The following is a 22,548-nucleotide window of genomic DNA, read 5'->3' on the forward strand; positions in this document are numbered from 1 at the left end:
ATCATACATCTGATTTGCGAAAGCGTGTGTGCTTATGTTGGTGATACATTGTCGGTATGCGTTTGAGTATGTACTTTTACGGGTATGTATGTATTGAGTAGGATGCTGAACAGGTTCATGAGTTTAGATAGCAGGTCAGAATGATGGCAAAAGGAACATGTAAAAGGCAGACAACTAAAAGAAAAAAGAATTTGGGATGTAAGCTTGGGAGTTTACTAACTGCGCTGATTTTGGCTCCTATAATAGTAAAGAATGGAAACCTACGAGGAAAGTCTTTGACTAATTTCATTCTCCGCCTGCACCAATGAACTTATTTTTACATCTCTATTTCCATATCTGTACTCATTCCTGTCTTTCACAGGGAGGTTGAAAGACTTTGGTCTATGTTTAAATGCAGACTATAAAGAAAAAATACGACGAAGGTGGGATTCGAACCCACGCGTGCAGAGCACAATGGATTAGCAGTCCATCGCCTTAACCACTCGGCCACCTCGTCTGTTTGGGAACGGTGCTCGAATCCCATGCTTAAAGAAGAGATAAAACAATGGTGGTGCAAAGTCAGTGAAAAATAGATCATGTTTGTCATAATAGAAACAAGATCGTTGACTCGTTCTTCCTTACCCGGCCATTGATAGATAAACACATCAAGTTGAAGTTCAGAAAAATATAACAAGAGCTCCTGGAGGGTTCACAACACTAATCCAGAGGAAGGTGCTTGAGCTTCCGTATGGCACACCATTAGTAGTAAAACCAGCATAACGCAAGCTCCAGTTTCCCAGTGTTTGGCATCATTCAACGTTTCCAGCCAAGATCAAAGTTCAGATGCTGCTGCTTCCTGTGATGTCATTGAATTTAAATAGTGAGTGATGGCAATAACCCTTTTCCAATTAAATTTTGCCACATCAACGTCCCTGAAAATAGAGAAAGGCGTGCAACCCAGAACCGCTGTACTGTTCAATAGAGTAAGGGCTTCACCGTGATCATCTGCATCTGTCATCACAAAATTATCAAGGTCTTTTTCTTGAAGAAATTAGGTCCAGAAAGCCGACCTTCCCCACAGACTATTCAGACACCTTGCGCTTGTGGCTTTGTTATAGGCCCGAATCCATTGGTAAAAGGTTGCACAGGTACAATGTGCAATATCAGTTCCTATTCAACAATGTTCAAGAAAATTACCATTTGGAGGCCCTGATGAGGATCGAACTCACGACCCCTGGTTTACAAGACCAGTGCTCTGCCACTGAGCTACAGAGCCCCTCAGGTTACGACGCATAACAGCAACACAACGAGCACACAACATGATGTTTACTGGGTAGACATATTTGAAGGGTGTGTGAGAATGTATGTATATGATTGTGATTTGACCTGTTTTTTTCTGGCCGATTTTTTGAGGAGCAGCTAATTTGTGCGTATTCCGTGCAATTTTAGGGTGACTAATGAGGAGATGTGATGCGTGAAAGTTGAAAAAAACATGTACATGGCAGCAGAGAGACAATATGGATATTACCTTTGCTTTTTTAAATTTCTATCCGGATTCTGGCTCAAAGGGTAGTCAAGCACAGCAGATTGCATTCCTGCCAGTAACACGACAACCTTGTTTGTGTCCTTCTTAATCAACTAACATGCATATTTTCACTTTTGTCTGTATGTTCTTTGAAAGCCAATGGCAATGGTGCTTAGAGCAATGCAGATGTTTAAAAAAGATTTCAAAAGTTAAAATCGACAAAGGTGGGATTCGAAACCACGCGTGTACAGCAGATTAGCAGTCCATCGCCTTAACCACTCGGCCACCTCGTCTACAGGGATTATGTTAGGCATTCAAGTCTTTACAGGTAATAACACAAACATCTTCAAAATAGAACCACAATGCGTTCCTTGTTGAGGTACATCCAGCCGTTTGCAGGAAAACTGCCTCACTTGCTGTTGAGAAAAATTCATCAAAGTCCTGGGGTGTTTATAGGCATCGCCAAGATGACATTGGGAGGTGTTTCAATTGACACGTGTTGAATATGAGGAAGAGCATCATGCTGGCTCCAGTGGCACTGCCTGCAGCATGACAAAAATGTAGAAGGGACATTTGACTGCACCATTGGCTGAACATCAGTGGCAAAGTGTATATCAGGCTAAAAGGTAAGCTCCAGTGGCACAATATGGGCACTACAAGGCACCCATAATTTGGTGTCAGCTAAAAAGACAATGCCAGAGCTTGTGGGTGCTTTTGTACACTTGTGTGTGTGTTTGTGGGTGTAGTTTCATGTCGAAAACCAAAACACAGCAGCTCCAGTGGCGCAATCGGTTAGCGCGCGGTACTTATACAGCAGTACATGCAGTGAGCAATGCCGAGGTTGTGAGTTCAAGCCTCACCTGGAGCAACTTTGGAACTTTTTACTAATTCACCTCAAAACTGAATTATTGAACCAATAAATGTTCTGGACATTTTTTGGTTCACCTCAAGGTTTCCTTGATTGTCAGTTAATGTTGTATGACAGCTCCTCTGCCTTTTAGACATGGAATACTCATTGCAAGTTATTTATGGGGTGTTTGCGCTTTAAATACAGCTACGGAGGGTTTTTGAAAATAGAACAGAAAATAAAAAATGTCAACTGTTATTATACTCCATTTTCTGCTGAGCACCACTTACGGAAGACATTTGTAAAGGTAGAAAAAGGGTTACTGGAGTAGGATCCAGGAGACAATATCAACTTACAAAGAATAATGTTGTCTATTTACTGCATTATCGCCTTTGAAGCAAACCTCTGAGAATAAATACCCTTTCACTAATCAGGCAGTCACTTTGATAAAATCAAGCAGAACAAGGATGCTGATAGGAACTCGCCTCATTTGCATATGGGCTAGGGCTTCTGGGAGCCATGAGAATTAGGAGTTGAAGGTTTTGCAGATCGAGATTGCTAAAGGGCTGGGCATTTGCACAGACCTCTCCATGCCTGATTGGTGCCGAAGGTTAGTTGCAAGTGGTCCCCTGCTCACCCTACCTTACACAGGGCCATGCCCAGTTAGGCCCCTCAGGGCTAGGCCCGGCAGGGCTAAGCCCGGCGTTCGTCAGGCGAAGTGCCTGGACCCCTGCTCATCATACCTCAGAATCTGGTCTAGCTATTGCAGACATGGGGAATGGTGCTTATATCCCATTGACAGCGCCCACAAGCTGCATACTAATAGCCAATGATGTGTGAATGCGGTCAGGGTAGCAGACATATAGAACAATTGGGTGGGTTCGCTTCCGAACTGGATGCACAGGAGCAGGAGAGAATGGCTGTTGGCGATGTATGCAACTTGCTCTGCGTGAACACATCTACCGACCCCTTCCCCTACACACACGGGCACATACACACACACACACACACATAGCCATTGGAGCTATGCAGAGCTAATCAGAAAGATTGGTAATCATTAGAACATGAAAGATATGTGTTCATTTTTTATTAAACTTGTGGACTCCCGCAGAAACGGAGGGACTCACATCTCTAATTGAGGCTTGCTTACCTCTATACAAATGTGTTTGCTGGCTGTCTTTCTTCAACTGGTATGTGCGGTTGTGTCTGTCTTTGTCTTTCAACACGCCTGGCACGTTTACATTATCAAAGAGATGATTGTATGGAGATGGGGAACACCCCTCCGTTGCATTGTGAACTTGAACAGTCTTTTCACCAAAGCAGCTACATGCGACATTGCAAGGTTTTTGTCAGTCTTTGCCTGAAAACATTAGGCCTTCCTCTCGAACTCTATTTCACTCCTTCTGTGGAAGACTTCAATTATGAGGATGCATCCCGTCATAAAAGGTTCTCTGTAGATGGTGCAACTCTGGCTTCTCTTCCCCGTGCTTTTTGAAAATAATCCGCCCGAGGCCCTGATGAGGTTTGAACTCATGACCCCTGGTTTACGAGACCAGTGCTCTGCCACTGAGCTACAAGGACACCTGCTGCTTGCTCACAGCCAACAACAGAAAGTGCAAAGAAACCATGGTTTTTACCTAGGTAGATCTCCAGGTATATGAATTTCTGGTTGTGTAAAAATGGCTGTATATCTCTGCATGTGTTCAGTACGTCATCATACATCTGATTTGCGAAAGCGTGTGTGCTTATGTTGGTGATACATTGTCGGTATGCGTTTGAGTATGTACTTTTACGGGTATGTATGTATTGAGTAGGATGCTGAACAGGTTCATGAGTTTAGATAGCAGGTCAGAATGATGGCAAAAGGAACATGTAAAAGGCAGACAACTAAAAGAAAAAAGAATTTGGGATGTAAGCTTGGGAGTTTACTAACTGCGCTGATTTTGGCTCCTATAATAGTAAAGAATGGAAACCTACGAGGAAAGTCTTTGACTAATTTCATTCTCCGCCTGCACCAATGAACTTATTTTTACATCTCTATTTCCATATCTGTACTCATTCCTGTCTTTCACAGGGAGGTTGAAAGACTTTGGTCTATGTTTAAATGCAGACTATAAAGAAAAAATACGACGAAGGTGGGATTCGAACCCACGCGTGCAGAGCACAATGGATTAGCAGTCCATCGCCTTAACCACTCGGCCACCTCGTCTGTTTGGGAACGGTGCTCGAATCCCATGCTTAAAGAAGAGATAAAACAATGGTGGTGCAAAGTCAGTGAAAAATAGATCATGTTTGTCATAATAGAAACAAGATCGTTGACTCGTTCTTCCTTACCCGGCCATTGATAGATAAACACATCAAGTTGAAGTTCAGAAAAATATAACAAGAGCTCCTGGAGGGTTCACAACACTAATCCAGAGGAAGGTGCTTGAGCTTCCGTATGGCACACCATTAGTAGTAAAACCAGCATAACGCAAGCTCCAGTTTCCCAGTGTTTGGCATCATTCAACGTTTCCAGCCAAGATCAAAGTTCAGATGCTGCTGCTTCCTGTGATGTCATTGAATTTAAATAGTGAGTGATGGCAATAACCCTTTTCCAATTAAATTTTGCCACATCAACGTCCCTGAAAATAGAGAAAGGCGTGCAACCCAGAACCGCTGTACTGTTCAATAGAGTAAGGGCTTCACCGTGATCATCTGCATCTGTCATCACAAAATTATCAAGGTCTTTTTCTTGAAGAAATTAGGTCCAGAAAGCCGACCTTCCCCACAGACTATTCAGACACCTTGCGCTTGTGGCTTTGTTATAGGCCCGAATCCATTGGTAAAAGGTTGCACAGGTACAATGTGCAATATCAGTTCCTATTCAACAATGTTCAAGAAAATTACCATTTGGAGGCCCTGATGAGGATCGAACTCACGACCCCTGGTTTACAAGACCAGTGCTCTGCCACTGAGCTACAGAGCCCCTCAGGTTACGACGCATAACAGCAACACAACGAGCACACAACATGATGTTTACTGGGTAGACATATTTGAAGGGTGTGTGAGAATGTATGTATATGATTGTGATTTGACCTGTTTTTTTCTGGCCGATTTTTTGAGGAGCAGCTAATTTGTGCGTATTCCGTGCAATTTTAGGGTGACTAATGAGGAGATGTGATGCGTGAAAGTTGAAAAAAACATGTACATGGCAGCAGAGAGACAATATGGATATTACCTTTGCTTTTTTAAATTTCTATCCGGATTCTGGCTCAAAGGGTAGTCAAGCACAGCAGATTGCATTCCTGCCAGTAACACGACAACCTTGTTTGTGTCCTTCTTAATCAACTAACATGCATATTTTCACTTTTGTCTGTATGTTCTTTGAAAGCCAATGGCAATGGTGCTTAGAGCAATGCAGATGTTTAAAAAAGATTTCAAAAGTTAAAATCGACAAAGGTGGGATTCGAAACCACGCGTGTACAGCAGATTAGCAGTCCATCGCCTTAACCACTCGGCCACCTCGTCTACAGGGATTATGTTAGGCATTCAAGTCTTTACAGGTAATAACACAAACATCTTCAAAATAGAACCACAATGCGTTCCTTGTTGAGGTACATCCAGCCGTTTGCAGGAAAACTGCCTCACTTGCTGTTGAGAAAAATTCATCAAAGTCCTGGGGTGTTTATAGGCATCGCCAAGATGACATTGGGAGGTGTTTCAATTGACACGTGTTGAATATGAGGAAGAGCATCATGCTGGCTCCAGTGGCACTGCCTGCAGCATGACAAAAATGTAGAAGGGACATTTGACTGCACCATTGGCTGAACATCAGTGGCAAAGTGTATATCAGGCTAAAAGGTAAGCTCCAGTGGCACAATATGGGCACTACAAGGCACCCATAATTTGGTGTCAGCTAAAAAGACAATGCCAGAGCTTGTGGGTGCTTTTGTACACTTGTGTGTGTGTTTGTGGGTGTAGTTTCATGTCGAAAACCAAAACACAGCAGCTCCAGTGGCGCAATCGGTTAACGCGCGGTACTTATACAGCAGTACATGCAGTGAGCAATGCCGAGGTTGTGAGTTCAAGCCTCACCTGGAGCAACTTTGGAACTTTTTACTAATTCACCTCAAAACTGAATTATTGAACCAATAAATGTTCTGGACATTTTTTGGTTCACCTCAAGGTTTCCTTGATTGTCAGTTAATGTTGTATGACAGCTCCTCTGCCTTTTAGACATGGAATACTCATTGCAAGTTATTTATGGGGTGTTTGCGCTTTAAATACAGCTACGGAGGGTTTTTGAAAATAGAACAGAAAATAAAAAATGTCAACTGTTATTATACTCCATTTTCTGCTGAGCACCACTTACGGAAGACATTTGTAAAGGTAGAAAAAGGGTTACTGGAGTAGGATCCAGGAGACAATATCAACTTACAAAGAATAATGTTGTCTATTTACTGCATTATCGCCTTTGAAGCAAACCTCTGAGAATAAATACCCTTTCACTAATCAGGCAGTCACTTTGATAAAATCAAGCAGAACAAGGATGCTGATAGGAACTCGCCTCATTTGCATATGGGCTAGGGCTTCTGGGAGCCATGAGAATTAGGAGTTGAAGGTTTTGCAGATCGAGATTGCTAAAGGGCTGGGCATTTGCACAGACCTCTCCATGCCTGATTGGTGCCGAAGGTTAGTTGCAAGTGGTCCCCTGCTCACCCTACCTTACACAGGGCCATGCCCAGTTAGGCCCCTCAGGGCTAGGCCCGGCAGGGCTAAGCCCGGCGTTCGTCAGGCGAAGTGCCTGGACCCCTGCTCATCATACCTCAGAATCTGGTCTAGCTATTGCAGACATGGGGAATGGTGCTTATATCCCATTGACAGCGCCCACAAGCTGCATACTAATAGCCAATGATGTGTGAATGCGGTCAGGGTAGCAGACATATAGAACAATTGGGTGGGTTCGCTTCCGAACTGGATGCACAGGAGCAGGAGAGAATGGCTGTTGGCGATGTATGCAACTTGCTCTGCGTGAACACATCTACCGACCCCTTCCCCTACACACACGGGCACACACACACACACACACACACATAGCCATTGGAGCTATGCAGAGCTAATCAGAAAGATTGGTAATCATTAGAACATGAAAGATATGTGTTCATTTTTTATTAAACTTGTGGACTCCCGCAGAAACGGAGGGACTCACATCTCTAATTGAGGCTTGCTTACCTCTATACAAATGTGTTTGCTGGCTGTCTTTCTTCAACTGGTATGTGCGGTTGTGTCTGTCTTTGTCTTTCAACACGCCTGGCACGTTTACATTATCAAAGAGATGATTGTATGGAGATGGGGAACACCCCTCCGTTGCATTGTGAACTTGAACAGTCTTTTCACCAAAGCAGCTACATGCGACATTGCAAGGTTTTTGTCAGTCTTTGCCTGAAAACATTAGGCCTTCCTCTCGAACTCTATTTCACTCCTTCTGTGGAAGACTTCAATTATGAGGATGCATCCCGTCATAAAAGGTTCTCTGTAGATGGTGCAACTCTGGCTTCTCTTCCCCGTGCTTTTTGAAAATAATCCGCCCGAGGCCCTGATGAGGTTTGAACTCATGACCCCTGGTTTACGAGACCAGTGCTCTGCCACTGAGCTACAAGGACACCTGCTGCTTGCTCACAGCCAACAACAGAAAGTGCAAAGAAACCATGGTTTTTACCTAGGTAGATCTCCAGGTATATGAATTTCTGGTTGTGTAAAAATGGCTGTATATCTCTGCATGTGTTCAGTACGTCATCATACATCTGATTTGCGAAAGCGTGTGTGCTTATGTTGGTGATACATTGTCGGTATGCGTTTGAGTATGTACTTTTACGGGTATGTATGTATTGAGTAGGATGCTGAACAGGTTCATGAGTTTAGATAGCAGGTCAGAATGATGGCAAAAGGAACATGTAAAAGGCAGACAACTAAAAGAAAAAAGAATTTGGGATGTAAGCTTGGGAGTTTACTAACTGCGCTGATTTTGGCTCCTATAATAGTAAAGAATGGAAACCTACGAGGAAAGTCTTTGACTAATTTCATTCTCCGCCTGCACCAATGAACTTATTTTTACATCTCTATTTCCATATCTGTACTCATTCCTGTCTTTCACAGGGAGGTTGAAAGACTTTGGTCTATGTTTAAATGCAGACTATAAAGAAAAAATACGACGAAGGTGGGATTCGAACCCACGCGTGCAGAGCACAATGGATTAGCAGTCCATCGCCTTAACCACTCGGCCACCTCGTCTGTTTGGGAACGGTGCTCGAATCCCATGCTTAAAGAAGAGATAAAACAATGGTGGTGCAAAGTCAGTGAAAAATAGATCATGTTTGTCATAATAGAAACAAGATCGTTGACTCGTTCTTCCTTACCCGGCCATTGATAGATAAACACATCAAGTTGAAGTTCAGAAAAATATAACAAGAGCTCCTGGAGGGTTCACAACACTAATCCAGAGGAAGGTGCTTGAGCTTCCGTATGGCACACCATTAGTAGTAAAACCAGCATAACGCAAGCTCCAGTTTCCCAGTGTTTGGCATCATTCAACGTTTCCAGCCAAGATCAAAGTTCAGATGCTGCTGCTTCCTGTGATGTCATTGAATTTAAATAGTGAGTGATGGCAATAACCCTTTTCCAATTAAATTTTGCCACATCAACGTCCCTGAAAATAGAGAAAGGCGTGCAACCCAGAACCGCTGTACTGTTCAATAGAGTAAGGGCTTCACCGTGATCATCTGCATCTGTCATCACAAAATTATCAAGGTCTTTTTCTTGAAGAAATTAGGTCCAGAAAGCCGACCTTCCCCACAGACTATTCAGACACCTTGCGCTTGTGGCTTTGTTATAGGCCCGAATCCATTGGTAAAAGGTTGCACAGGTACAATGTGCAATATCAGTTCCTATTCAACAATGTTCAAGAAAATTACCATTTGGAGGCCCTGATGAGGATCGAACTCACGACCCCTGGTTTACAAGACCAGTGCTCTGCCACTGAGCTACAGAGCCCCTCAGGTTACGACGCATAACAGCAACACAACGAGCACACAACATGATGTTTACTGGGTAGACATATTTGAAGGGTGTGTGAGAATGTATGTATATGATTGTGATTTGACCTGTTTTTTTCTGGCCGATTTTTTGAGGAGCAGCTAATTTGTGCGTATTCCGTGCAATTTTAGGGTGACTAATGAGGAGATGTGATGCGTGAAAGTTGAAAAAAACATGTACATGGCAGCAGAGAGACAATATGGATATTACCTTTGCTTTTTTAAATTTCTATCCGGATTCTGGCTCAAAGGGTAGTCAAGCACAGCAGATTGCATTCCTGCCAGTAACACGACAACCTTGTTTGTGTCCTTCTTAATCAACTAACATGCATATTTTCACTTTTGTCTGTATGTTCTTTGAAAGCCGATGGCAATGGTGCTTAGAGCAATGCAGATGTTTAAAAAAGATTTCAAAAGTTAAAATCGACAAAGGTGGGATTCGAAACCACGCGTGTACAGCAGATTAGCAGTCCATCGCCTTAACCACTCGGCCACCTCGTCTACAGGGATTATGTTAGGCATTCAAGTCTTTACAGGTAATAACACAAACATCTTCAAAATAGAACCACAATGCGTTCCTTGTTGAGGTACATCCAGCCGTTTGCAGGAAAACTGCCTCACTTGCTGTTGAGAAAAATTCATCAAAGTCCTGGGGTGTTTATAGGCATCGCCAAGATGACATTGGGAGGTGTTTCAATTGACACGTGTTGAATATGAGGAAGAGCATCATGCTGGCTCCAGTGGCACTGCCTGCAGCATGACAAAAATGTAGAAGGGACATTTGACTGCACCATTGGCTGAACATCAGTGGCAAAGTGTATATCAGGCTAAAAGGTAAGCTCCAGTGGCACAATATGGGCACTACAAGGCACCCATAATTTGGTGTCAGCTAAAAAGACAATGCCAGAGCTTGTGGGTGCTTTTGTACACTTGTGTGTGTGTTTGTGGGTGTAGTTTCATGTCGAAAACCAAAACACAGCAGCTCCAGTGGCGCAATCGGTTAGCGCGCGGTACTTATACAGCAGTACATGCAGTGAGCAATGCCGAGGTTGTGAGTTCAAGCCTCACCTGGAGCAACTTTGGAACTTTTTACTAATTCACCTCAAAACTGAATTATTGAACCAATAAATGTTCTGGACATTTTTTGGTTCACCTCAAGGTTTCCTTGATTGTCAGTTAATGTTGTATGACAGCTCCTCTGCCTTTTAGACATGGAATACTCATTGCAAGTTATTTATGGGGTGTTTGCGCTTTAAATACAGCTACGGAGGGTTTTTGAAAATAGAACAGAAAATAAAAAATGTCAACTGTTATTATACTCCATTTTCTGCTGAGCACCACTTACGGAAGACATTTGTAAAGGTAGAAAAAGGGTTACTGGAGTAGGATCCAGGAGACAATATCAACTTACAAAGAATAATGTTGTCTATTTACTGCATTATCGCCTTTGAAGCAAACCTCTGAGAATAAATACCCTTTCACTAATCAGGCAGTCACTTTGATAAAATCAAGCAGAACAAGGATGCTGATAGGAATTAGCCTCATTTGCATATGGGCTAGGGCTTCTGGGAGCCATGAGAATTAGGAGTTGAAGGTTTTGCAGATCGAGATTGCTAAAGGGCTGGGCATTTGCACAGACCTCTCCATGCCTGATTGGTGCCGAAGGTTAGTTGCAAGTGGTCCCCTGCTCACCCTACCTTACACAGGGCCATGCCCAGTTAGGCCCCTCAGGGCTAGGCCCGGCAGGGCTAAGCCCGGCGTTCGTCAGGCGAAGTGCCTGGACCCCTGCTCATCATACCTCAGAATCTGGTCTAGCTATTGCAGACATGGGGAATGGTGCTTATATCCCATTGACAGCGCCCACAAGCTGCATACTAATAGCCAATGATGTGTGAATGCGGTCAGGGTAGCAGACATATAGAACAATTGGGTGGGTTCGCTTCCGAACTGGATGCACAGGAGCAGGAGAGAATGGCTGTTGGCGATGTATGCAACTTGCTCTGCGTGAACACATCTACCGACCCCTTCCCCTACACACACGGGCACATACACACACACACACACACATAGCCATTGGAGCTATGCAGAGCTAATCAGAAAGATTGGTAATCATTAGAACATGAAAGATATGTGTTCATTTTTTATTAAACTTGTGGACTCCCGCAGAAACGGAGGGACTCACATCTCTAATTGAGGCTTGCTTACCTCTATACAAATGTGTTTGCTGGCTGTCTTTCTTCAACTGGTATGTGCGGTTGTGTCTGTCTTTGTCTTTCAACACGCCTGGCACGTTTACATTATCAAAGAGATGATTGTATGGAGATGGGGAACACCCCTCCGTTGCATTGTGAACTTGAACAGTCTTTTCACCAAAGCAGCTACATGCGACATTGCAAGGTTTTTGTCAGTCTTTGCCTGAAAACATTAGGCCTTCCTCTCGAACTCTATTTCACTCCTTCTGTGGAAGACTTCAATTATGAGGATGCATCCCGTCATAAAAGGTTCTCTGTAGATGGTGCAACTCTGGCTTCTCTTCCCCGTGCTTTTTGAAAATAATCCGCCCAAGGCCCTGATGAGGTTTGAACTCATGACCCCTGGTTTACGAGACCAGTGCTCTGCCACTGAGCTACAAGGCCACCTGCTGCTTGCTCACAGCCAACAACAGAAAGTGCAAAGAAACCATGGTTTTTACCTAGGTAGATCTCCAGGTATATGAATTTCTGGTTGTGTAAAAATGGCTGTATATCTCTGCATGTGTTCAGTACGTCATCATACATCTGATTTGCGAAAGCGTGTGTGCTTATGTTGGTGATACATTGTCGGTATGCGTTTGAGTATGTACTTTTACGGGTATGTATGTATTGAGTAGGATGCTGAACAGGTTCATGAGTTTAGATAGCAGGTCAGAATGATGGCAAAAGGAACATGTAAAAGGCAGACAACTAAAAGAAAAAAGAATTTGGGATGTAAGCTTGGGAGTTTACTAACTGCGCTGATTTTGGCTCCTATAATAGTAAAGAATGGAAACCTACGAGGAAAGTCTTTGACTAATTTCATTCTCCGCCTGCACCAATGAACTTATTTTTACATCTCTATTTCCATATCTGTACTCATTCCTGTCTTTCACAGGGAGGTTGAAAGACTTTGTCTATGTTTAAATGCAGACTATAAAGAAAAAATACGACGAAGGTGGGATTCGAACCCACGCGTGCAGAGCACAATGGATTAGCAGTCCATCGCCTTAACCACTCGGCCACCTCGTCTGTTTGGGAACGGTGCTCGAATCCCATGCTTAAAGAAGAGATAAAACAATGGTGGTGCAAAGTCAGTGAAAAATAGATCATGTTTGTCATAATAGAAACAAGATCGTTGACTCGTTCTTCCTTACCCGGCCATTGATAGATAAACACATCAAGTTGAAGTTCAGAAAAATATAACTAGAGCTCCTGGAGGGTTCACAACACTAATCCAGAGGAAGGTGCTTGAGCTTCCGTATGGCACACCATTAGTAGTAAAACCAGCATAACGCAAGCTCCAGTTTCCCAGTGTTTGGCATCATTCAACGTTTCCAGCCAAGATCAAAGTTCAGATGCTGCTGCTTCCTGTGATGTCATTGAATTTAAATAGTGAGTGATGGCAATAACCCTTTTCCAATTAAATTTTGCCACATCAACGTCCCTGAAAATAGAGAAAGGCGTGCAACCCAGAACCGCTGTACTGTTCAATAGAGTAAGGGCTTCACCGTGATCATCTGCATCTGTCATCACAAAATTATCAAGGTCTTTTTCTTGAAGAAATTAGGTCCAGAAAGCCGACCTTCCCCACAGACTATTCAGACACCTTGCGCTTGTGGCTTTGTTATAGGCCCGAATCCATTGGTAAAAGGTTGCACAGGTACAATGTGCAATATCAGTTCCTATTCAACAATGTTCAAGAAAATTACCATTTGGAGGCCCTGATGAGGATCGAACTCACGACCCCTGGTTTACAAGACCAGTGCTCTGCCACTGAGCTACAGAGCCCCTCAGGTTACGACGCATAACAGCAACACAACGAGCACACAACATGATGTTTACTGGGTAGACATATTTGAAGGGTGTGTGAGAATGTATGTATATGATTGTGATTTGACCTGTTTTTTTCTGGCCGATTTTTTGAGGAGCAGCTAATTTGTGCGTATTCCGTGCAATTTTAGGGTGACTAATGAGGAGATGTGATGCGTGAAAGTTGAAAAAAACATGTACATGGCAGCAGAGAGACAATATGGATATTACCTTTGCTTTTTTAAATTTCTATCCGGATTCTGGCTCAAAGGGTAGTCAAGCACAGCAGATTGCATTCCTGCCAGTAACACGACAACCTTGTTTGTGTCCTTCTTAATCAACTAACATGCATATTTTCACTTTTGTCTGTATGTTCTTTGAAAGCCAATGGCAATGGTGCTTAGAGCAATGCAGATGTTTAAAAAAGATTTCAAAAGTTAAAATCGACAAAGGTGGGATTCGAAACCACGCGTGTACAGCAGATTAGCAGTCCATCGCCTTAACCACTCGGCCACCTCGTCTACAGGGATTATGTTAGGCATTCAAGTCTTTACAGGTAATAACACAAACATCTTCAAAATAGAACCACAATGCGTTCCTTGTTGAGGTACATCCAGCCGTTTGCAGGAAAACTGCCTCACTTGCTGTTGAGAAAAATTCATCAAAGTCCTGGGGTGTTTATAGGCATCGCCAAGATGACATTGGGAGGTGTTTCAATTGACACGTGTTGAATATGAGGAAGAGCATCATGCTGGCTCCAGTGGCACTGCCTGCAGCATGACAAAAATGTAGAAGGGACATTTGACTGCACCATTGGCTGAACATCAGTGGCAAAGTGTATATCAGGCTAAAAGGTAAGCTCCAGTGGCACAATATGGGCACTACAAGGCACCCATAATTTGGTGTCAGCTAAAAAGACAATGCCAGAGCTTGTGGGTGCTTTTGTACACTTGTGTGTGTGTTTGTGGGTGTAGTTTCATGTCGAAAACCAAAACACAGCAGCTCCAGTGGCGCAATCGGTTAGCGCGCGGTACTTATACAGCAGTACATGCAGTGAGCAATGCCGAGGTTGTGAGTTCAAGCCTCACCTGGAGCAACTTTGGAACTTTTTACTAATTCACCTCAAAACTGAATTATTGAACCAATAAATGTTCTGGACATTTTTTGGTTCACCTCAAGGTTTCCTTGATTGTCAGTTAATGTTGTATGACAGCTCCTCTGCCTTTTAGACATGGAATACTCATTGCAAGTTATTTATGGGGTGTTTGCGCTTTAAATACAGCTACGGAGGGTTTTTGAAAATAGAACAGAAAATAAAAAATGTCAACTGTTATTATACTCCATTTTCTGCTGAGCACCACTTACGGAAGACATTTGTAAAGGTAGAAAAAGGGTTACTGGAGTAGGATCCAGGAGACAATATCAACTTACAAAGAATAATGTTGTCTATTTACTGCATTATCGCCTTTGAAGCAAACCTCTGAGAATAAATACCCTTTCACTAATCAGGCAGTCACTTTGATAAAATCAAGCAGAACAAGGATGCTGATAGGAACTCGCCTCATTTGCATATGGGCTAGGGCTTCTGGGAGCCATGAGAATTAGGAGTTGAAGGTTTTGCAGATCGAGATTGCTAAAGGGCTGGGCATTTGCACAGACCTCTCCATGCCTGATTGGTGCCAAAGGTTAGTTGCAAGTGGTCCCCTGCTCACCCTACCTTACACAGGGCCATGCCCAGTTAGGCCCCTCAGGGCTAGGCCCGGCAGGGCTAAGCCCGGCGTTCGTCAGGCGAAGTGCCTGGACCCCTGCTCATCATACCTCAGAATCTGGTCTAGCTATTGCAGACATGGGGAATGGTGCTTATATCCCATTGACAGCGCCCACAAGCTGCATACTAATAGCCAATGATGTGTGAATGCGGTCAGGGTAGCAGACATATAGAACAATTGGGTGGGTTCGCTTCCGAACTGGATGCACAGGAGCAGGAGAGAATGGCTGTTGGCGATGTATGCAACTTGCTCTGCGTGAACACATCTACCGACCCCTTCCCCTACACACACGGGCACATACACACACACACACACACATAGCCATTGGAGCTATGCAGAGCTAATCAGAAAGATTGGTAATCATTAGAACATGAAAGATATGTGTTCATTTTTTATTAAACTTGTGGACTCCCGCAGAAACGGAGGGACTCACATCTCTAATTGAGGCTTGCTTACCTCTATACAAATGTGTTTGCTGGCTGTCTTTCTTCAACTGGTATGTGCGGTTGTGTCTGTCTTTGTCTTTCAACACGCCTGGCACGTTTACATTATCAAAGAGATGATTGTATGGAGATGGGGAACACCCCTCCGTTGCATTGTGAACTTGAACAGTCTTTTCACCAAAGCAGCTACATGCGACATTGCAAGGTTTTTGTCAGTCTTTGCCTGAAAACATTAGGCCTTCCTCTCGAACTCTATTTCACTCCTTCTGTGGAAGACTTCAATTATGAGGATGCATCCCGTCATAAAAGGTTCTCTGTAGATGGTGCAACTCTGGCTTCTCTTCCCCGTGCTTTTTGAAAATAATCCGCCCGAGGCCCTGATGAGGTTTGAACTCATGACCCCTGGTTTACGAGACCAGTGCTCTGCCACTGAGCTACAAGGACACCTGCTGCTTGCTCACAGCCAACAACAGAAAGTGCAAAGAAACCATGGTTTTTACCTAGGTAGATCTCCAGGTATATGAATTTCTGGTTGTGTAAAAATGGCTGTATATCTCTGCATGTGTTCAGTACGTCATCATACATCTGATTTGCGAAAGCGTGTGTGCTTATGTTGGTGATACATTGTCGGTATGCGTTTGAGTATGTACTTTTACGGGTATGTATGTATTGAGTAGGATGCTGAACAGGTTCATGAGTTTAGATAGCAGGTCAGAATGATGGCAAAAGGAACATGTAAAAGGCAGACAACTAAAAGAAAAAAGAATTTGGGATGTAAGCTTGGGAGTTTACTAACTGCGCTGATTTTGGCTCCTATAATAGTAAAGAATGGAAACCTACGAGGAAAGTCTTTGACTAATTTCATTCTCCGCCTGCACCAATGAACTTATTTTTACATCTCTATTTCCATATCTGTACTCATTCCTGTCTTTCACGGGGAGGTTGAAAGACTTTGGTCTATGTTTAAATGCAGACTATAAAGAAAAAATACGACGAAGGTGGGATTCGAACCCACGCGTGCAGAGCACAATGGATTAGCAGTCCATCGCCTTAACCACTCGGCCACCTCGTCTGTTTGGGAACGGTGCTCGAATCCCATGCTTAAAGAAGAGATAAAACAATGGTGGTGCAAAGTCAGTGAAAAATAGATCATGTTTGTCATAATAGAAACAAGATCGTTGACTCGTTCTTCCTTACCCGGCCATTGATAGATAAACACATCAAGTTGAAGTTCAGAAAAATATAACAAGAGCTCCTGGAGGGTTCACAACACTAATCCAGAGGAAGGTGCTTGAGCTTCCGTATGGCACACCATTAGTAGTAAAACCAGCATAACGCAAGCTCCAGTTTCCCAGTGTTTGGCATCATTCAACGTTTCCAGCCAAGATCAAAGTTCAGATGCTGCTGCTTCCTGTGATGTCATTGAATTTAAATAGTGAGTGATGGCAATAACCCTTTTCCAATTAAATTTTGCCACATCAACGTCCCTGAAAATAGAGAAAGGCGTGCAACCCAGAACCGCTGTACTGTTCAATAGAGTAAGGGCTTCACCGTGATCATCTGCATCTGTCATCACAAAATTATCAAGGTCTTTTTCTTGAAGAAATTAGGTCCAGAAAGCCGACCTTCCCCACAGACTATTCAGACACCTTGCGCTTGTGGCTTTGTTATAGGCCCGAATCCATTGGTAAAAGGTTGCACAGGTACAATGTGCAATATCAGTTCCTATTCAACAATGTTCAAGAAAATTACCATTTGGAGGCCCTGATGAGGATCGAACTCACGACCCCTGGTTTACAAGACCAGTGCTCTGCCACTGAGCTACAGAGCCCCTCAGGTTACGACGCATAACAGCAACACAACGAGCACACAACATGATGTTTACTGGGTAGACATATTTGAAGGGTGTGTGAGAATGTATGTATATGATTGTGATTTGACCTGTTTTTTTCTGGCCGATTTTTTGAGGAGCAGCTAATTTGTGCGTATTCCGTGCAATTTTAGGGTGACTAATGAGGAGATGTGATGCGTGAAAGTTGAAAAAAACATGTACATGGCAGCAGAGAGACAATATGGATATTACCTTTGCTTTTTTAAATTTCTATCCGGATTCTGGCTCAAAGGGTAGTCAAGCACAGCAGATTGCATTCCTGCCAGTAACACGACAACCTTGTTTGTGTCCTTCTTAATCAACTAACATGCATATTTTCACTTTTGTCTGTATGTTCTTTGAAAGCCAATGGCAATGGTGCTTAGAGCAATGCAGATGTTTAAAAAAGATTTCAAAAGTTAAAATCGACAAAGGTGGGATTCGAAACCACGCGTGTACAGCAGATTAGCAGTCCATCGCCTTAACCACTCGGCCACCTCGTCTACAGGGATTATGTTAGGCATTCAAGTCTTTACAGGTAATAACACAAACATCTTCAAAATAGAACCACAATGCGTTCCTTGTTGAGGTACATCCAGCCGTTTGCAGGAAAACTGCCTCACTTGCTGTTGAGAAAAATTCATCAAAGTCCTGGGGTGTTTATAGGCATCGCCAAGATGACATTGGGAGGTGTTTCAATTGACACGTGTTGAATATGAGGAAGAGCATCATGCTGGCTCCAGTGGCACTGCCTGCAGCATGACAAAAATGTAGAAGGGACATTTGACTGCACCATTGGCTGAACATCAGTGGCAAAGTGTATATCAGGCTAAAAGGTAAGCTCCAGTGGCACAATATGGGCACTACAAGGCACCCATAATTTGGTGTCAGCTAAAAAGACAATGCCAGAGCTTGTGGGTGCTTTTGTACACTTGTGTGTGTGTTTGTGGGTGTAGTTTCATGTCGAAAACCAAAACACAGCAGCTCCAGTGGCGCAATCGGTTAGCGCGCGGTACTTATACAGCAGTACATGCAGTGAGCAATGCCGAGGTTGTGAGTTCAAGCCTCACCTGGAGCAACTTTGGAACTTTTTACTAATTCACCTCAAAACTGAATTATTGAACCAATAAATGTTCTGGACATTTTTTGGTTCACCTCAAGGTTTCCTTGATTGTCAGTTAATGTTGTATGACAGCTCCTCTGCCTTTTAGACATGGAATACTCATTGCAAGTTATTTATGGGGTGTTTGCGCTTTAAATACAGCTACGGAGGGTTTTTGAAAATAGAACAGAAAATAAAAAATGTCAACTGTTATTATACTCCATTTTCTGCTGAGCACCACTTACGGAAGACATTTGTAAAGGTAGAAAAAGGGTTACTGGAGTAGGATCCAGGAGACAATATCAACTTACAAAGAATAATGTTGTCTATTTACTGCATTATCGCCTTTGAAGCAAAACTCTGAGAATAAATACCCTTTCACTAATCAGGCAGTCACTTTGATAAAATCAAGCAGAACAAGGATGCTGATAGGAACTCGCCTCATTTGCATATGGGCTAGGGCTTCTGGGAGCCATGAGAATTAGGAGTTGAAGGTTTTGCAGATCGAGATTGCTAAAGGGCTGGGCATTTGCACAGACCTCTCCATGCCTGATTGGTGCCGAAGGTTAGTTGCAAGTGGTCCCCTGCTCACCCTACCTTACACAGGGCCATGCCCAGTTAGGCCCCTCAGGGCTAGGCCCGGCAGGGCTAAGCCCGGCGTTCGTCAGGCGAAGTGCCTGGACCCCTGCTCATCATACCTCAGAATCTGGTCTAGCTATTGCAGACATGGGGAATGGTGCTTATATCCCATTGACAGCGCCCACAAGCTGCATACTAATAGCCAATGATGTGTGAATGCGGTCAGGGTAGCAGACATATAGAACAATTGGGTGGGTTCGCTTCCGAACTGGATGCACAGGAGCAGGAGAGAATGGCTGTTGGCGATGTATGCAACTTGCTCTGCGTGAACACATCTACCGACCCCTTCCCCTACACACACGGGCACATACACACACACACACACACATAGCCATTGGAGCTATGCAGAGCTAATCAGAAAGATTGGTAATCATTAGAACATGAAAGATATGTGTTCATTTTTTATTAAACTTGTGGACTCCCGCAGAAACGGAGGGACTCACATCTCTAATTGAGGCTTGCTTACCTCTATACAAATGTGTTTGCTGGCTGTCTTTCTTCAACTGGTATGTGCGGTTGTGTCTGTCTTTGTCTTTCAACACGCCTGGCACGTTTACATTATCAAAGAGATGATTGTATGGAGATGGGGAACACCCCTCCGTTGCATTGTGAACTTGAACAGTCTTTTCACCAAAGCAGCTACATGCGACATTGCAAGGTTTTTGTCAGTCTTTGCCTGAAAACATTAGGCCTTCCTCTCGAACTCTATTTCACTCCTTCTGTGGAAGACTTCAATTATGAGGATGCATCCCGTCATAAAAGGTTCTCTGTAGATGGTGCAACTCTGGCTTCTCTTCCCCGTGCTTTTTGAAAATAATCCGCCCGAGGCCCTGATGAGGTTTGAACTCATGACCCCTGGTTTACGAGACCAGTGCTCTGCCACTGAGCTACAAGGCCACCTGCTGCTTGCTCACAGCCAACAACAGAAAGTGCAAAGAAACCATGGTTTTTACCTAGGTAGATCTCCAGGTATATGAATTTCTGGTTGTGTAAAAATGGCTGTATATCTCTGCATGTGTTCAGTACGTCATCATACATCTGATTTGCGAAAGCGTGTGTGCTTATGTTGGTGATACATTGTCGGTATGCGTTTGAGTATGTACTTTTACGGGTATGTATGTATTGAGTAGGATGCTGAACAGGTTCATGAGTTTAGATAGCAGGTCAGAATGATGGCAAAAGGAACATGTAAAAGGCAGACAACTAAAAGAAAAAAGAATTTGGGATGTAAGCTTGGGAGTTTACTAACTGCGCTGATTTTGGCTCCTATAATAGTAAAGAATGGAAACCTACGAGGAAAGTCTTTGACTAATTTCATTCTCCGCCTGCACCAATGAACTTATTTTTACATCTCTATTTCCATATCTGTACTCATTCCTGTCTTTCACAGGGAGGTTGAAAGACTTTGGTCTATGTTTAAATGCAGACTATAAAGAAAAAATACGACGAAGGTGGGATTCGAACCCACGCGTGCAGAGCACAATGGATTAGCAGTCCATCGCCTTAACCACTCGGCCACCTCGTCTGTTTGGGAACGGTGCTCGAATCCCATGCTTAAAGAAGAGATAAAACAATGGTGGTGCAAAGTCAGTGAAAAATAGATCATGTTTGTCATAATAGAAACAAGATCGTTGACTCGTTCTTCCTTACCCGGCCATTGATAGATAAACACATCAAGTTGAAGTTCAGAAAAATATAACAAGAGCTCCTGGAGGGTTCACAACACTAATCCAGAGGAAGGTGCTTGAGCTTCCGTATGGCACACCATTAGTAGTAAAACCAGCATAACGCAAGCTCCAGTTTCCCAGTGTTTGGCATCATTCAACGTTTCCAGCCAAGATCAAAGTTCAGATGCTGCTGCTTCCTGTGATGTCATTGAATTTAAATAGTGAGTGATGGCAATAACCCTTTTCCAATTAAATTTTGCCACATCAACGTCCCTGAAAATAGAGAAAGGCGTGCAACCCAGAACCGCTGTACTGTTCAATAGAGTAAGGGCTTCACCGTGATCATCTGCATCTGTCATCACAAAATTATCAAGGTCTTTTTCTTGAAGAAATTAGGTCCAGAAAGCCGACCTTCCCCACAGACTATTCAGACACCTTGCGCTTGTGGCTTTGTTATAGGCCCGAATCCATTGGTAAAAGGTTGCACAGGTACAATGTGCAATATCAGTTCCTATTCAACAATGTTCAAGAAAATTACCATTTGGAGGCCCTGATGAGGATCGAACTCACGACCCCTGGTTTACAAGACCAGTGCTCTGCCACTGAGCTACAGAGCCCCTCAGGTTACGACGCATAACAGCAACACAACGAGCACACAACATGATGTTTACTGGGTAGACATATTTGAAGGGTGTGTGAGAATGTATGTATATGATTGTGATTTGACCTGTTTTTTTCTGGCCGATTTTTTGAGGAGCAGCTAATTTGTGCGTATTCCGTGCAATTTTAGGGTGACTAATGAGGAGATGTGATGCGTGAAAGTTGAAAAAAACATGTACATGGCAGCAGAGAGACAATATGGATATTACCTTTGCTTTTTTAAATTTCTATCCGGATTCTGGCTCAAAGGGTAGTCAAGCACAGCAGATTGCATTCCTGCCAGTAACACGACAACCTTGTTTGTGTCCTTCTTAATCAACTAACATGCATATTTTCACTTTTGTCTGTATGTTCTTTGAAAGCCAATGGCAATGGTGCTTAGAGCAATGCAGATGTTTAAAAAAGATTTCAAAAGTTAAAATCGACAAAGGTGGGATTCGAAACCACGCGTGTACAGCAGATTAGCAGTCCATCGCCTTAACCACTCGGCCACCTCGTCTACAGGGATTATGTTAGGCATTCAAGTCTTTACAGGTAATAACACAAACATCTTCAAAATAGAACCACAATGCGTTCCTTGTTGAGGTACATCCAGCCGTTTGCAGGAAAACTGCCTCACTTGCTGTTGAGAAAAATTCATCAAAGTCCTGGGGTGTTTATAGGCATCGCCAAGATGACATTGGGAGGTGTTTCAATTGACACGTGTTGAATATGAGGAAGAGCATCATGCTGGCTCCAGTGGCACTGCCTGCAGCATGACAAAAATGTAGAAGGGACATTTGACTGCACCATTGGCTGAACATCAGTGGCAAAGTGTATATCAGGCTAAAAGGTAAGCTCCAGTGGCACAATATGGGCACTACAAGGCACCCATAATTTGGTGTCAGCTAAAAAGACAATGCCAGAGCTTGTGGGTGCTTTTGTACACTTG

General features: G+C 43.4%; 22 non-coding genes across 22 annotated transcripts; 5 read left to right on the forward strand and 17 right to left on the reverse strand.

Annotated features, from left to right (window-relative positions):
* Positions 1-414: 414 nt before the first annotated feature.
* TRNAS-GCU (transfer RNA serine (anticodon GCU)) lies at positions 415-496 on the reverse strand. The gene has a single exon. It is a non-coding gene; the product is annotated as a tRNA-Ser (tRNA).
* Positions 497-1,183: 687 nt separating this feature from the next.
* On the reverse strand, positions 1,184-1,255 carry TRNAT-UGU (transfer RNA threonine (anticodon UGU)). The gene has a single exon. It is a non-coding gene; the product is annotated as a tRNA-Thr (tRNA).
* A 1,022-nt stretch (positions 1,256-2,277) lies between these two features.
* On the forward strand, positions 2,278-2,372 carry TRNAI-UAU (transfer RNA isoleucine (anticodon UAU)). Its single transcript has 2 exons — positions 2,278-2,315; positions 2,337-2,372. It is a non-coding gene; the product is annotated as a tRNA-Ile (tRNA).
* Positions 2,373-3,860: 1,488 nt separating this feature from the next.
* Positions 3,861-3,932, reverse strand: TRNAT-CGU (transfer RNA threonine (anticodon CGU)). Its single transcript has one exon. It is a non-coding gene; the product is annotated as a tRNA-Thr (tRNA).
* Positions 3,933-4,478: 546 nt separating this feature from the next.
* On the reverse strand, positions 4,479-4,560 carry TRNAS-GCU (transfer RNA serine (anticodon GCU)). The gene has a single exon. It is a non-coding gene; the product is annotated as a tRNA-Ser (tRNA).
* A 687-nt stretch (positions 4,561-5,247) lies between these two features.
* TRNAT-UGU (transfer RNA threonine (anticodon UGU)) lies at positions 5,248-5,319 on the reverse strand. Its single transcript has one exon. It is a non-coding gene; the product is annotated as a tRNA-Thr (tRNA).
* Positions 5,320-6,341: 1,022 nt separating this feature from the next.
* TRNAI-UAU (transfer RNA isoleucine (anticodon UAU)) lies at positions 6,342-6,436 on the forward strand. Its single transcript has 2 exons — positions 6,342-6,379; positions 6,401-6,436. It is a non-coding gene; the product is annotated as a tRNA-Ile (tRNA).
* A 1,488-nt stretch (positions 6,437-7,924) lies between these two features.
* Positions 7,925-7,996, reverse strand: TRNAT-CGU (transfer RNA threonine (anticodon CGU)). The gene has a single exon. It is a non-coding gene; the product is annotated as a tRNA-Thr (tRNA).
* Positions 7,997-8,542: 546 nt separating this feature from the next.
* Positions 8,543-8,624, reverse strand: TRNAS-GCU (transfer RNA serine (anticodon GCU)). The gene has a single exon. It is a non-coding gene; the product is annotated as a tRNA-Ser (tRNA).
* Positions 8,625-9,311: 687 nt separating this feature from the next.
* TRNAT-UGU (transfer RNA threonine (anticodon UGU)) lies at positions 9,312-9,383 on the reverse strand. The gene has a single exon. It is a non-coding gene; the product is annotated as a tRNA-Thr (tRNA).
* Positions 9,384-10,405: 1,022 nt separating this feature from the next.
* Positions 10,406-10,500, forward strand: TRNAI-UAU (transfer RNA isoleucine (anticodon UAU)). The gene is made up of 2 exons: positions 10,406-10,443; positions 10,465-10,500. It is a non-coding gene; the product is annotated as a tRNA-Ile (tRNA).
* Positions 10,501-11,988: 1,488 nt separating this feature from the next.
* Positions 11,989-12,060, reverse strand: TRNAT-CGU (transfer RNA threonine (anticodon CGU)). Its single transcript has one exon. It is a non-coding gene; the product is annotated as a tRNA-Thr (tRNA).
* A 545-nt stretch (positions 12,061-12,605) lies between these two features.
* TRNAS-GCU (transfer RNA serine (anticodon GCU)) lies at positions 12,606-12,687 on the reverse strand. The gene has a single exon. It is a non-coding gene; the product is annotated as a tRNA-Ser (tRNA).
* Positions 12,688-13,374: 687 nt separating this feature from the next.
* TRNAT-UGU (transfer RNA threonine (anticodon UGU)) lies at positions 13,375-13,446 on the reverse strand. The gene has a single exon. It is a non-coding gene; the product is annotated as a tRNA-Thr (tRNA).
* A 1,022-nt stretch (positions 13,447-14,468) lies between these two features.
* Positions 14,469-14,563, forward strand: TRNAI-UAU (transfer RNA isoleucine (anticodon UAU)). The gene is made up of 2 exons: positions 14,469-14,506; positions 14,528-14,563. It is a non-coding gene; the product is annotated as a tRNA-Ile (tRNA).
* Positions 14,564-16,051: 1,488 nt separating this feature from the next.
* TRNAT-CGU (transfer RNA threonine (anticodon CGU)) lies at positions 16,052-16,123 on the reverse strand. The gene has a single exon. It is a non-coding gene; the product is annotated as a tRNA-Thr (tRNA).
* A 546-nt stretch (positions 16,124-16,669) lies between these two features.
* On the reverse strand, positions 16,670-16,751 carry TRNAS-GCU (transfer RNA serine (anticodon GCU)). Its single transcript has one exon. It is a non-coding gene; the product is annotated as a tRNA-Ser (tRNA).
* A 687-nt stretch (positions 16,752-17,438) lies between these two features.
* On the reverse strand, positions 17,439-17,510 carry TRNAT-UGU (transfer RNA threonine (anticodon UGU)). The gene has a single exon. It is a non-coding gene; the product is annotated as a tRNA-Thr (tRNA).
* Positions 17,511-18,532: 1,022 nt separating this feature from the next.
* On the forward strand, positions 18,533-18,627 carry TRNAI-UAU (transfer RNA isoleucine (anticodon UAU)). Its single transcript has 2 exons — positions 18,533-18,570; positions 18,592-18,627. It is a non-coding gene; the product is annotated as a tRNA-Ile (tRNA).
* A 1,488-nt stretch (positions 18,628-20,115) lies between these two features.
* Positions 20,116-20,187, reverse strand: TRNAT-CGU (transfer RNA threonine (anticodon CGU)). The gene has a single exon. It is a non-coding gene; the product is annotated as a tRNA-Thr (tRNA).
* Positions 20,188-20,733: 546 nt separating this feature from the next.
* Positions 20,734-20,815, reverse strand: TRNAS-GCU (transfer RNA serine (anticodon GCU)). Its single transcript has one exon. It is a non-coding gene; the product is annotated as a tRNA-Ser (tRNA).
* A 687-nt stretch (positions 20,816-21,502) lies between these two features.
* On the reverse strand, positions 21,503-21,574 carry TRNAT-UGU (transfer RNA threonine (anticodon UGU)). Its single transcript has one exon. It is a non-coding gene; the product is annotated as a tRNA-Thr (tRNA).
* Positions 21,575-22,548: the final 974 nt, after the last annotated feature.

The sequence above is a fragment of the Ambystoma mexicanum genome, unplaced genomic scaffold, assembly GCF_040938575.1.
Source record: "Ambystoma mexicanum isolate Mex_15411 unplaced genomic scaffold, UKY_AmexF1_1 Mex_scaf46, whole genome shotgun sequence".
Classification (NCBI taxonomy): Eukaryota; Metazoa; Chordata; class Amphibia; order Caudata; family Ambystomatidae; genus Ambystoma; species Ambystoma mexicanum.